This window comes from Erythrolamprus reginae, chromosome 1 (genome assembly GCF_031021105.1).
Source record: "Erythrolamprus reginae isolate rEryReg1 chromosome 1, rEryReg1.hap1, whole genome shotgun sequence".
NCBI lineage: Eukaryota > Metazoa > Chordata > Lepidosauria > Squamata > Dipsadidae > Erythrolamprus > Erythrolamprus reginae.
The window spans coordinates 303,483,610-303,495,432 of NC_091950.1; positions in this window are offsets into that span (position 1 = coordinate 303,483,610).

Consider the following 11,823-nt stretch of genomic DNA (forward strand, 5'->3'; position numbering starts at 1 on the left):
TATTAAAGTCTCTATGTTCCGGTGATCGAGATGGCTGCTGCCTCATCATTCATATATATATATATATATATATATATATATATATATATATATATATATATATATATATATTTTCGTAGATTTTCACGGGTATATGTATGTAGATTGTTCTGAGTTCTGATGGTGAATGTGATTTCACCGAAACGTCGCATAGACACTCAAAATATTACACGGGGCAAGACCCGAACTCAGAACAATCTACGTGTGTGTGTGTTTTCGTAGGTTTTCACGGGTATATGTATGTGGATTGTTCTGAATTCGGGTTTTGTCCCGTGTAATATTTTGAGTGTCTATGCGACGTTTCGGTGAAATCACATTCATCATCATCAGGCTGAAGTTTTAAGCTTCGTGCTGTTGTAAATATGTAAATATATTTACAACAGCACGAAGCTTAAAACTTAAGCCTGATGATGATGAATGTGATTTCACCGAAACGTCGCATAAACACTCAAAATATTACACGGGGCAAAACCCGAACTCAGAACAATCTACACATACATACATACATACATACATACATACATACATACATACATACATAAATATATACCCATTAAACCCTCATTGTGTATTGGTCAAAATAAATAAATAAATGGGGAGATGGTGGGTCCGCCGCTCCCTTGAACGACGGTATATCGTCGGAAATGTTGGTCCAGGATGGAAGGCTGTCTGCTGTCGCTGCTGCTGCTGCTGCTGCTACCATGGTTCCAAATGCAGAGCTCTGAGACTGAGGCCGGAGGCGCGCTGGTGACTGCGGAGCGACCAGCTGGGACGCGGAACCAGCTGGGACGTGGAAGATGGCGGCGGTGCCTGGCGCGGAGTTTTCGACATCGGAGGGAAGTGAGTGGCCGAGAAGATGCAGAGTGACTGTCGGGCTGAGCCCCCACGACCCGGCCCGACAGATGGGAGCGGACGGAGCCGGAACGGGACGGTGGGGGCCGGGGGGCTGTTGCTGTAGGCACCAAAAAGAGCCGCAGCGTCGAGAGGTGGCTAACCGGGACGCGGAGGATGGCGGCGAAACATCGGAGAAGTAAGGAGGAAAGTGGACGGTGCTGAAAGAATGCGGAGTGAGGAGTGTGGGGCCACGGATGAACTGACCCCCCCCCCCCCCCGGCCTGGTGAGGGAGAGTGACCGGCGTCGAGGTGGGAGAGAACAGGGGAAATGGAGGCGATGAAGAGAAATGGAAACCGAGAGGGGAGTTGCCAGTGGAGGAAAAAACTGCAAGCGGGGCATATTGGAATATCAACCCCCCCCGCCCCCCCCCTTTCCTGCATGGCACCAGCGGGTGAGAGCTGCTGGTGCCAAGGGAAGATTAGGTGGGAAAGACTGTGGAGACGGACTTGCTGGACGATAAAATCATTACAGCGAATGAGAAAGATGGGACTGGCTGCTTGGGGTATTGCTTATACTAACTTGGCAATTAACTATCATGGTTTCCCCCCCCCCTCCTGACTCCTATGCACTTTACAGAAGACCCATGCCCCCTAGTGGACCGGCTGTGAAAAAACAGCAGCTTTTAAAGACTTTTTTAAAGACTTTTTTAAGATCTAAGTTATATTGAAGACCTACAAAGACACTACACCTGGACCAATTGATTAACCGACGATCAGCTAATAACTAATATTAAGATCTGATTTTAGGCCATTTTTATTATTTTATACTATTTTTACTATTAATTAATTATTAATTATTAATCTTGTGAATCTTTCTACTGTTATTTATATGTATTTATATTGTGTCACATTTTTATCAGTATTTTTATCTATTAATAATTTAATCCTTTTTTAATATTGGGGAGGTTTAATAATTAATGGATGGTTGGAATGGATTCAATGTTGTGCATGGAATGAATGACTGGTATGAGTGTGAGGGTCGGGGTGGGTGGGAGTACGATATGGATGGGATGAGTGACAATAGTTTGAGTGATAGATTTGGCCCACCTGACGCTCGGGAGACAGGGGAGGAAGGGGCACTGATCTCTGGGGTGGCAGAGGGCCGGAATATCCCTGTGTTGCTGGGGAGAGGCAGATATGGCGGGGGCCACAGAGCTAGCCGTTCCAGGGGAACGAGAGACCGTTGCCTAATAACGGTCCCTTGTTCCGGCTCTGTGAGCCCAATCTTGGGTACTGGTGATGAGTGTAACTCTGGCCCTGGACTCAGGTTGCTGCTGCTCAATGCCAGGTCGGTGGTAAATAAAGCTCTCCTCATCCGGGATCTGATCCTGGATGAGGAGGCCGACCTGGCTTGTATTACTGAAACCTGGCTGGGCCCGGAGGGAGGTGTCCCTCTCTCTGAAATCTGCCCAGCCGGGTTTCAGATATGGCATCAACCTCGACCCCAGGGAAGGGGGGGAGGAGTGGCTATTATAGCCAGGGAGAGCCTTTGCCTGCGTAGACTCATTGCTCCGGAAATTGCAGGTTGTGAGTCTCTCTTGCTGAAGTTGGACTTAGGGGTTCAGGTGGGCTTATTTCTCACGTACCTGCCTCCCAGCTACGTGTCAAAAGCCCTGCCTGTGCTACTCGAGGAGGTAGCCGGGTTGGCGGTGGAGTTCCCCAGACTCATTGTCTTGGGGGACTTCAATCTGCCGTCACTCGGTGAAACCTCTGGGTTGGCACAGGAGTTCATGGCCACCATGACAGCCATGGACCTGACTCAAGTAATACAGGGTCCGACTCACGAGGGAGGGCACGCACCTGACATGGTATTCCTTTCCGAGCAATTGAGTAATGGTCCGAGATTAAGGGGCTTAGAAGTGTTGCCTTTGTCATGGTCTGACCATTTTCTGCTACGGCTTGACTTCCTGGCTCCAATCCTTCCCCGCAGGGAGGCGGAACCAATGAAGATGTTCCGCCCCAGACGCCTGATGGACCCAGAGGGCTTTCAGACGGCGCTTGGGGTTATTCCAAAGGCACTCGTCCACAGTTCGGCGGAGACCCTTGCTGAGGCCTGGAACAGGGCTGCGGCAGGGGCTCTCGACCGGATTGCGCCTTTGCGACCTCTCCGCGGCGCTAGACCCCGTAGAGCCCCATGGTTCAACGAGGAGCTCCGGGTGTTGAAACGCCAAAAGAGACGTCTAGAGAAGCGATGGAGGAAGAGTAAGTCAGAATCCGATCGAACACTTGTAAGAGCTTTTATTAAGACTTACAAAGTGGCGCTCAAGGCGGCAAGATGTGCGTACCATGCCGCCTTGATTGCATCAGCGGAATCCCGCCCAGCTGCTCTATTTAGGGTGACACGCTCCCTTCTTAATCAGGGGGGAGTTGGGGAGCCCTTGCAGAGTAGTGCCGAGGAGTTTAACACGTTTTTCGCTGATAAAGTCGCTCAGATCCGGGCCAACCTCGACTCCAATTGTAAAACAGAGTCGACTGACAACGAGTCAGTCGAGGTGACTGGGGCACGTACTTGTCCACCTGTCTGGGAAGAGTTTGATCTGGTGACACCTGATGAAGTGGACAAGGCCATCGGAGCTGTGAGTTCTGCCACCTGCTTACTGGATCCGTGTCCCTCCTGGTTGGTCTCGGCCAGCAGGGAGGTGACAAGGAGCTGGGCCCAGGAGATTACCAACGCTTCCTTGGGGAGGGGAGTCTTTCCACCACTCTATAAAGAAGCGCTTGTGCGCCCCCTCCTCAAGAAGCCCTCCCTGGACCCAGCCGTACTTAACAACTATCGTCCAGTCTCCAACCTTCCCTTTATGGGGAAGGTTGTCGAGAAGGTAGTAGCGCTCCAGCTCCAACGGTCCTTGGAAGAAGCTGATTATCTAGGTCCCCGACAGTCAGGCTTCAGGCCCGGTTACAGCACGGAAACCGCTTTGGTCGCGTTGATGGATGATCTCTGGCGGGCCCGGGACAGGGGTTTATCCTCTGTCCTGGTGCTCCTCGATCTCTCAGCGGCTTTCGATACCATCGACCATGGTATCCTTCTGCGCCGGTTGGAGGGGTTGGGGGTGGGAGGCACTGTTCTTCAGTGGTTCTCCTCCTACCTCTCTGGCCGGTCGCAGTCAGTGTTAGTGGGGGGTCAGAGGTCGGCTCCGAGGTCTCTCCCTTGTGGAGTGCCTCAGGGGTCGGTCCTCTCCCCCTTGCTATTTAACATCTACATGAAACCGCTGGGAGAGATCATCCAAGGACATGGGGTGAGGTATCATCAATATGCCGATGATACCCAGCTTTATATCTCCACCCCATGCCCAGTCAACGAAGCGGTGGAAGTGATGTGCCGGTGCCTGGAGGCTGTCGGGTCCTGGATGGGTGTCAACAGACTAAAACTCAACCCGGATAAGACGGAGTGGCTGTGGGTGCTGCCTCCCAAGGACAATCCCATCTGTCCGTCCATCACCCTGGGGGGGGAATTATTGACCCCCTCAGAGAGGGTCCGCAACTTGGGCGTCCTCCTCGATCCACAGCTCACATTAGAAAACCATCTCTCAGCTGTGGCGAGGGGGGCGTTTGCCCAGGTTCGCCTGGTGCACCAGTTGCGGCCCTATCTGGACCGGGACTCATTGCTCACAGTCACTCATGCCCTCATCACCTCGAGGTTCGACTACTGTAATGCTCTCTACATGGGGCTACCTTTGAAAAGTGTTCGGAAACTTCAGATCGTGCAGAATGCAGCTGCGAGAGCAGTCATGGGCTTACCTAGGTACGCCCATGTTTCACCAACACTCCGCAGTCTGCATTGGCTGCCGATCAATTTCCGGTCACAATTCAAAGTGTTGGTTATGACCTTTAAAGCCCTTCATGGCATCGGACCAGAATATCTCCGAGACCGCCTCCTGCCGCACGAATCCCAGCGACCGATTAGGTCCCACAGAGTGGGCCTTCTCCGGGTCCCGTCAACCAAACAATGCCGGTTGGCGGGTCCCAGGGGAAGAGCCTTCTCTGTGGCGGCACCGGCTCTCTGGAACCAGCTCCCCCCAGAGGTTAGAACTGCCCCTACTCTTCCTGCCTTCCGAAAACTCCTCAAAACCCACCTTTGTCGTCAGGCATGGGGAAACTAAACATCTCCCCTGGGCACGTCAATTTATGCATGGTATGCTTGTGTGTGTGTCTGTTATCATATGGGGTTTCTTTTCTTAAATCGTTAAATTTTAATTAATTGGATTGTTGTGACTGTTTTTACATGTTGTGAGCCGCCCCGAGTCTTCGGAGAGGGGCGGCATACAAGTCCAACAAATAAATAAATAAATAAATAAATAAAATAAAAAATGAATGAATGAATGAATGAATGAATGTCCCATGGGATTTGTCCCATCACCTCTGGCATTCTTCTTTGAGAAGGCTCTGTGATATGCAACCAAACAGAGCAAGGACCAAAAATTCCAATTGGAATATTTGCACTGTGCTACCATAAAATGATTCAGGTTAGACAAAAACAGTAAGACTCTCACCTAAAGGCCTTTCATTTGCTGTCTCTGCATGCATTGCTTTGTTTCCTTGACTCATGCCTTTCCCTAGTGTGAAAAATGTCTTCAGTCACTAGCTTCATGTGTACCACAAGGCAGATTATGACATATCCCTAAGAATGTATATGTGAAGGTGCTACCAACTGGAAGCACCTTCCTCTAAAAAAAAACTGCTGAAAAAAAGTTTTTCTCCTTGAGGCTGATCCATGTTTCTGTCTCTGGATTAGATTAGGAATCACTGGACAGCAACAGTAGGAGATGCATTCAGTGAAGAATAAGCAATAAATCTGTACGTGGATACATTGCCATGGGAAATAAGGAATGAGATGAAAATAGTTTACGAAGAGTACATTAACTGAATACATAGCTCAGGGTAAACATAAAAAGAAAATATGCGTTGTTAGTATTCAAGTAAGAACTGGCAGCAATTAGAGAGAACTCCAGATATAAAGAGAATTGGAAGGACAAAGTGAATGACATAAAGCTGATCCATATTTCTATTTCTCAGTCTAAAATCACCTATAAATAAGCCACTACTCATGTGGGACTATCTTTGAAGAGTGTTCGGAAACTTCAGATCGTGCAAAACGTAGCTGCGAAGCAATCACGGGCTTCCCTAAATATGCCCATGTTACTCCAACACTCCGCAGTCTGCACTGGCTGCCGATCAGTTTCCGGTCACAGTTCAAAGTGTTGGTTATGACCTATAAAGCCCTTCATGGCATCGGACCAGGATGCCTGCGAGACCGCCTTCTGCCGCACGAATCCCAGCGACCGGTTAGGTCCCACAGAGTTGGCCTTCTCCGGGTCCTGTCGACTAAACAATGTCGTCTGGCGGGATCCAGGGGAAGAGCCTTCTCTGTGGTGGCTCCAACCCTCTGGAACCAGCTCCCCCCAGAGATCAGGATTGCCCCCACCCTCCTTGCCTTTCGTAAACTTCTTGAAACCCACCTCTGCCGTCAGGCATGGGGGAATTGAAACATCTCCCCCTTGCCCATGTAGTTTTTGTGTATGATTCGATTGTGTGTTGTTTTTTATATATTGGGGTTTCTTTTTTTTTTGGACTTTTAATCTAAAACTGTAACCTAGATTTTTAAATATTAGATTTGTTACTATGTATTGTTCTTCACCATTGTTGTGAGCCGCCCCGAGTCTGCGGAGAGGGGCGGCATATAAATCCAATAAATCTAATCTAATCTAATCTAATATTGGTGCAGTAAGATGTGTGTCAATAAATATTATTCTGTATGTGATTAAGGAAACTCAGTACTACTGTTTTGCATGTGTTGTTTCTATGGCAAAAAAATTGTTGGGTGTTGTAAAAATGTTATCTCACTATGACAGCATTTTCTTTCTTGAGAAGTAGTACTGCCCATGTCAATGTTCTTTCATAGCCCCTCCCAAAAAGTATTCTGTTTCCATACAAATAATGGTCTCAGTTCATTTATTTTATTTTATTTTATTTATTTTGTTTATTGGATTTTTATGCCGCCCCTCTCCGAATTCACAATAAAGAAAAATCATTAGCCTATTTTTTTTTAATGGAAATGGAAATACTGTAAAAACTGCTGGTTGCTAAAGAATAGCTGGCAACTCATAAGCCCATAGCTGCTTACAACCCTCTTCACTGACTGTTTAAACACCCACTGCAAAATAAATGCTAAGCATCCTTGTCATTCTCATCACTTTCACAATGGTCTGCACGCTGCCCAGGGTCCTTAGGGAGTTGGGTGGCATACAAATTGAACTAAATAAATAAATAAAGTAAGTAAGTAGATAGTGATGGTGGGACATGTTTTGCTTAACACCCTTTATTGCTTTGGATGCTTCGCTTATAATATCTAATGCTTCACTTCTTTCCCAACTCTCTTCAGTCAAGCTCAATGTCTGATGAGTTCTTGGACATTACCATGCAGTTTCCCTGGCAGTTTACCATGCAGTTTCCCTGGCAACAATATGGAAGTGATTTGTTAAAAGCATTTTTTTCTAAATCTTCATCCAGCTACAGTCCAGGAGTTTTCTGGTGGTCTCCCAAACAAGGACTAACCAAGACATCCTTCCCATTGTAACTAGTTGAAATAAGCTAAATCATGATAGCGGGGTTTTACAGCTTTTTCCTTCTCAGAGGCAAAACTGGTGATGACACTCATTTTGGTGCTCAGGAACAGAAGCAATAGGTTGGAGACTTTCATGGATAGATGGATGGATGGATGGATGGATAGATGGATGGATGGATAGGTGGATGGGTGGATGGATGGATGGACAGTCTTTTTCTCCTCCTACTTGGGATGGCAGGGAATTTATTGTCCTATTTTTTAAATTACACTACCACAGTTCTCATTAGTATATTTGTTTAAAAATAACCTCATAAACTCAATAAAAACTACAGCCATATAAACATGCATAAAGTAGCCAACTAATTGACCACACACTTGTTTCCACTGCAGATGTTTGAGGTCAAATATTTTAATGCTTGTTGGTATCTTAATCCTTAAAATTCCCTAGCAGAAGTTAAATATCTACCCATTCTAAGGCTGTTTTGTGTCTGTATCATCAGCCAATAACAGGATTCCCTTAGCATAGGAGGAAATCCTGGATGTTTTAGAAATGACATACTTGGTTTACATTGCATTCTGTCAACACAGTTAATGCGGCTACAGGACAGAAGAACATGGCCAGGATAATATTGCATTCTGGCAATCTGTGTCTATGAGGAATGCAATCTCTATGTCATCTGGTAAGGCTTCTCTGTTTTGTGCAAAGTTCCAAATGGCACCTCTTTATTTATTTAAAGACTTTAGGTCAAAACCAACACCGTAATTGTGCCAAGAAAGGACTTGGAAGCCAGTGCAAATATTGGTAACACGTTCTTGGAAATTCAACCAAGAGCGAATTACCAAATAGCCGAGCAGTCAACAAGAATATCTCCACCCAGAGCATATTATAGTAATTTAACTTGAAGCACATCCACCAAACCCAGCTATTAGAAAGGGACACAAAAGCTTATGAAACAGAGAAACATGTGTGCTGTTAAAAGAGTATTTACATTTGTAAGAGACAGCATGTCCAATTAAAATGTTACTGTCTGAATGACGAAAACTACAAACTGATTTCATATGCTGATGTGTGCTTCATTAAAATTATACAATTAATACGAGGTATCTCTATACAGTGATAAAGTGATAAAGTGATTTGGAGGTAAATTTTGTGAATTGATTCTAGTTTTAAAATGTGTAATATTATACTGTAAAATGAGTAGACTTATGATCAAGTTGAAATAACTGGACATTTCTTTTAACACCTTTTAAGGGTCCTATTCAACACTACATAATTTGATTAAATGTAAATATGTTTTCCTGGATTCTGAACTTCACATGCATGTGAAACATTTTAATGACAATTAGGAATGTTTTCCTGCTTCAGCTTGTATACCTTGTTGGTGTTTGCAAGTAATGCTAGCACTATTCCACATGTCATCATGCTGCCTTCCAGCTCATTTGGGAGAAATGACTCTACAAGGCCAGTTGCCAGGAAATCTTTAGCCAAATACATAGGTCAGTGATGGCAAACCTATGGCATGGGTGCCACAGATGGCACGCGGAGCCATATCTGCTGGCACGCAAGCCATTACCCTAGCTCAGTTCCAATGTTCATGTGCATGCCGGCCAGCTGATTTTCGGCTCACCCGGAGGCTCTAGGAGGGCATTTTTGGCTTCCGGAGAGTTTCCAGGGGGACAGGGGAGGACATTTTTGCCTCTGGAGCCTGGGAAGGGTGAAAAATGGGCCTACTGGGCCCACCAGAGTTTGGGAAATGGGCTGTTTCAGGTCACCATAGGCCATTTTTGCCATACCCATGCATTGAATTATGGGTGTGGGCATTCGCGCACACGTGATAACACACACACACACACACTTTTGGCACCTGAGGGAAAAAAGGTTTGCCATCACTGACATAGGTGAACACATTCTTTCCAATTCCTAGCTAGAAAACAACCAGTGGGAATTCCTATTTCTTGAAGTCAGCAACCATATTCAAGCATGGAAGACAGCCAGTTGAGCTGATTGTAAGAAACACACAATCAAAGACGTTGGCAATTTGCCAGAAATAGCAGCCATTACTAAGTACCTCCATAACAGATAATAGGCTACTGCATCAGTTAATCACCTTTTATTTTATTTAATGAAGAAAGGGTCTCTGCAATAAGTGGGCTGTGATGCTCATTGGGACAAGAGAGGGAAATCTTTCACCAGCAACCAAATTTATTCCTGAATGGAGAATGTAACTAGGGTGAGTTGAGAATCAGAAGTTCTTCCTCTTGTCAAATGCTGGAGTCTGCTTTTATATTCATCTAGATTGATTACTAATGCTGGATTTCCATATCTGAAAACTAGATATGGATTCAAGGCTCTTCATTGGATTACCTAATCTTACTGAATGATGTGCCCATCACTACATCTTTGTATGGACATCTTTAGGATGAGCCAAAATGTGGTCACCACTTCTACTTGCTCATGGTCTGAATGGCACAAGAGTTTCTTGTGGATGTCAATATTGACTCTTCTTTCATTTGAAGGGAAACATTTGCTTAGATACTTAACAGAAAGTGTGAGCCTTTGTTTGAGATGATGGTTATTCCTTTCTCCCATCCTATTGCCTGTCATCATCTATCCCTTGCAGTAAAAGAAGAAATTCTCAAGTGAAACTGAACTTCTAGGATTATATGAATAGAAAACTCAGCCCTTTTCTTGGCAACATTTTGGAAGTGGTTTGCTATTTCTTTCTTCCAAGGTGTTTTCTCAACTTTCCAGTCTAGTCTGCAGTCCTAAAATTCTCAAGGGATCTCACATCCAAGCTCACATCCCTACCAAAGATTTATAACATCTTCATTCCATCACTCAGTTATTGCTGTATTGAAGTGATAGAATGTCTTTCCTTACTACTCTTATTCTGGCACAACAATGATTGGATGATTCTATAATACTCCGGGGTACTAGTGGGGAAAGAAGTATTTACTAGGCCCATGTCAGCTTAGCATCCAAACTCAGACAAGATTGACCAGGTGCTGCTACATACCGTAGTTAGATGCCTATCAGAATACAGTAAGGATATGCTATTCTGCATATACAGAAGTGTGAGTATGGGGAAGGGGGAGGTTAAAGAGGGAAGGAGGGAGGGAGAGAGGATATGCATGACTTATTATGATTTTTTTGCATCTGGTGTGAAATTAATTTGATCAGTTCTGCCTGGTTTGTTTACAACTGGTGTGAAGTAGATACCCATATCCTGGGCCAGCTTCCCCGCTCTCTCCCAAGCTGACAAAGTGAACATGTTCTATACACAATTGTATGCCTTCTTGTTAATTTCATGTCTACAAGGCTACTTTATTTTTGTTCTTAATTAGTATTGCTGCTATAACTCATTGGCTTTAAAACACCAAGGAACTGAGAACATGGAAATGTACAAATCACTAGTATTCCAGATAGATGAATATGGTAATGAAAGAAAAGAAAGTGTTAATGTTGGGTTTATTGTACATATACATACCTACACATCACTCACATACATTTTAAATTCAGAACAGATTTTGAAATAGATAAACTAACATTAGTACAGTATATCTAATTTATCAGCATGAGTACATTACAGTAATGTTAGTTCATTATTTCATAATTTCCTATGATGGTGGGTGGAACAAAAAGAATCACATTAGTTTATTCGAAAAGGGAAAAATTTTATGGTTATCAGTTTCAACAAGTATAAGAAGCAGAGGAGAAGCGCAAAAAAAAAAGCACAAACTTCCAAAGTTAGGTCCCTTCTGGGTCCCCTTTACTAAATTAGCATCTTAAATCCTTCTGCCAGCCAAGGATCAGTGAATCACCAGTTCTATTTGTATTATGCACAGATCCACAAAATAAGCTTCACATTGTGCAAACCAAGGTTATGGGGTAACCTTATGGTACAGAGTGGTTAGAACCGCAGTGCCCCAGTTATGGGAACGAAGCCAATCTATTAGCTAACCAGAACTAGAAAGGGATCCAAGCCATACAACTGGGGGGGGGGGGGGGGGGAGAGGCCAGGAGGGTTCCACCGCCCTCAATCCCTTTCCAACGTCCATGCATTTTCAATCTGAATGTATCAAGGCACCCAGAACAATTGTGTTCCTAATACGGAACGAAGAAGACTGGAGCCCCAGTGCTGATTCACCCCAATTCTCTCACTGCATTTACAGATTTTGGACCGTTCATGAGCTGGAGTTGGAGGACCAGGATGCAGCGAAGCGATCCTCGACGAAGCCTCCCAAGAGATGATGCCGCCGCGGTTCATTCTACAGGGAAGCACGAGACGTTCAGCCACTTCCCCACTCGCAGCAGCCCCAAGCAGGGC